Source organism: Lycium barbarum, chromosome 7 (assembly GCF_019175385.1).
Source record: "Lycium barbarum isolate Lr01 chromosome 7, ASM1917538v2, whole genome shotgun sequence".
Classification (NCBI taxonomy): Eukaryota; Viridiplantae; Streptophyta; class Magnoliopsida; order Solanales; family Solanaceae; genus Lycium; species Lycium barbarum.
Genome location: NC_083343.1, coordinates 93,224,160 through 93,227,572, shown reverse-complemented (window position 1 = coordinate 93,227,572; position 3,413 = coordinate 93,224,160).

The window sequence follows — 3,413 nt, the reverse complement described above, 5'->3', positions numbered from 1 at the left end:
TAGAAAAAATACAGAGAATCGGAAAAAGATGAAGTATCCACACATTGTTGGCAAAACAAGTTTTGCTATAATCCGCGAGGTCTGATGTTTTCTCTTATTGTTCATTTACTATGAACTTGTAGACTTTACTTGCGAAGATTTTTATGCTAACTTTTATGTAACTAGAAAAAAAAAAGAGGGAAAGTCCTGATGCTTTGTCAAGTAAGAAATTCTTTGTGGCTACTAGAAAACGGAAACCTGGTCGAGTATACAAGGACGCTTATGAAGATACCGCAAGCAAAATAGTATGAGATTTTCTAATTCAAAGTTTATCAAGGTCATTTGTTTGTTCTTAAATATTGGATCAGTTTAATTTACTTGAACTCTCTGCTTTTCAATCTGATTTGTAGGCTGAAATGGAGAGAATAGAAACCCAAGAAAGTAAAGATGACAGTCAACCGGTTGACGCATATGCATCAGTTATGGGACCTGATCATCCAGGTAGAGTATGATTGTATGGACGTAAGGTTACCAAGACTCTATTGAAACAGAAAGCGGGAAATTATGGATTCGCTTCATCTATTACTGATGAAGTGTAGAAAAAAATGGAGCAAATGGAAGAGAGGATGCAACAATGTATGCAGGAAAAATTCAACGCACAAATGGATACCATGGAACAAGGTATTACAATGAGAGTCATTGCGCAACATCAACATTTAAACCCAGACTTACGACTTGATCCTAGCATGCTAAGATTTAGTGTTCGGTCGCCGGGAGAAGCTTCCTCTTCACCACAAGCTGCTATGCAATGAATCAATCGTCCATCTGCTGGTAGTAACAGTCAAGGTCAGTACTTATTCTGATCTCTTTCTTCTTTTCATCCTTCTTCCTTCTACTTCTACACGTTTTTTCTCTTTGTTCAATTTTTTTCCTCTTATTCTCTATCTGAAGCAAATGAGTGTTCTTGATTCGTGCTCGCCATCCGTTTGATAATTTTTATAAATATCTATGTTCAAGATTTTTACTTTTTTACCTAAACTTGAAGAAATCTTATGCTTGTTGGTTTTCTTATTTTCTTATGCCGACTGATTTTTTGCTTATTGGTTCATCGGATTGCTGGCAATTTTCTAGTTGGTTTGTAAAGTTTTAAAGGGACCATCAGTTCTCTAGTTCTTTTTCATTTATCTAATCCATCAATTCTAAAGATCTATAACTTACAGAGAGGTGCATATAGTAGGAGTAGCATTTGGTGTAGTTTTTAATCTGTTGATCAACAACCTCAGGGTTCTTTTTCCTCTTTTTGGTTCTTGGGTTATGAGTTGTTGCCTTTGATCTGTATGTTAAGCTTAAGTTTTTTTTTCTTTTTTCTTTTTTTTTGAGAATGGTAATGTTGTATTCCTCAGCATTAAGGACATGCTGGAGACCTCCAAAAATATTGGCCCAAAACAACAAGAGTAACCTAAAATAACTATAGAGAACCTAAAAAATCTACTAACTGTTCAACCTCTTCTAAACCTTGCTCTTTACACCAAAAGAAAAAGATATTGACACAATTCTCTTTGATTTTCTGGATTGAACTAGAAGTATTCTCAAAACATCTGTTGTTTCTTTCTTTCCAAATTGCCCACCATATGCAAGGTGGTATTATCTTCCACCATTTCTTTTGGCTTTTGCTTCCTCCTCTCCTTATCCAGCAACTGAGTAGATCTGCAGTATGTTCCAGCATTATCTAATTAGTTTGAGACATGCTAAGGAATAGTGACCATAGCAGTGTTGTAACTTTGCAATGAAGAAACAGGTGGTTGTTGGTTTCCTCAGTCTCCTTGCAAAGGAAACATCTAGAAGCAATCTCGAATACTCTTCGTTTTAATTTTTCATGAGTGAGGAGGGGGAGAAGGCCTTATGGAAAGATGTCGGAGGGACATAAATTTTCATTATGGTGGATTGTTGGAGTGAAATGCAATGTGACACCACATTTCAGCAAATGAAATACAGTACACAAGTTGATGCAAGTGCAGCAAGTCTACCAAAAATATGACTTGCATTTATTAAGAATTTCACAATCCAATGAACTATGACTTACATTTTAGCCTAGTGGTAAACAAGAAAGAGTGGTGAGAGCCATTTCCTGCTGCTTGCAAGAGGCTTGGCAGTTGTTTTTTTCTACAAAAACGGAGAACGTTTCCTAGCTAAGCCTCAGTACTCTTTATTAGTGTTACTTTTCTATCTTCCTCTCAATCTGCTTCTCTCTCGATGTGTATAATATGTATATCTGTACTCTCGAGCAATAAAATGAGAAATTTTGACACAAAGCAGTCACATCATCTCCTTCCTGAGTTAGGAAGAAATGGATATGCTCAGATTGCAGCTTTCCCTAAGGCCTTCTCCCCCTCCCCACACCGCCTGTGGACCTCCTTTAATTTTTCATCAGAGGTTCATGTCCAATCCAGTTCTCTTTCCAAAAAAGGATCTTGGTACCATTCCCCACCCTATAGAGAACACTTCCAACCAGCTTAGTCCATAGATTTCTAATTTTCCTCCATACTAAGACACCATAGGTGCTAGACACTTCCAACCAACTTTGAAATGATGTTTAAGATATACATGAACATGAAATGTGTAGTTGGAAAAAGAAAAATGATAAAAAAAATTATATAGGATGTCTTAAAGAATTTGTATATGAACATGTAACAGGTAGCTGAAACTAAAAAACAAAATGATGAACACTAGTATATATCATGTCTAAGGAATTTGTTTATGAAGTGAATCCAGTAGCTAAAAAAAGAAAGGATGTTCAATGCTGAACTAATGTCATTTTGTTTGTTGCTTTTGCACACCATCTGCATTAGGTTTTCTTTTAATTTTTAGTTATGCAACTTCACTACATGATGTGGATGAGTTAACTGTCTTATTTTTTTTAAGATCAAGAATAAAATAGATGGAAATTGAATATTCATATAGTTGACTGACTCTTAATGGTTTGGAATTAAGTTGTTAAGTTGATGTGGAGAAATATAGTTGATTGACTCTTATTGGTTTGGAATTAAGTTGTTGAATAGTATTTGTTGACACCTAATTTCTACCTCATAAAACGCGTATTTTAATTCTCGAATTTCCCGAGTCAAAGACGGAGCAAGGATGCACCTTTAAAATTTTAAATTTAAAATCCCGAGAAAATTGCAAAAATTGACGTTTAATTGTTATTTTTTATAAAAAAAATCCAATTACAAGAAATTATGAGTTATTTATTGTTACAAACGCAATTTTGAAAGAAAGACACATATTCCGCTCCGTCCGACTCGGAAAAATTGTTAATAGAAGACGACGTATAAACTACCGCTCATTTTTACCGCATTTGTTTCCATTTTAAACATTTCTCAAAAGTATATCAATATTGGGCTCATTTTGAAGCTCGTATTTTAAAACGACGTATT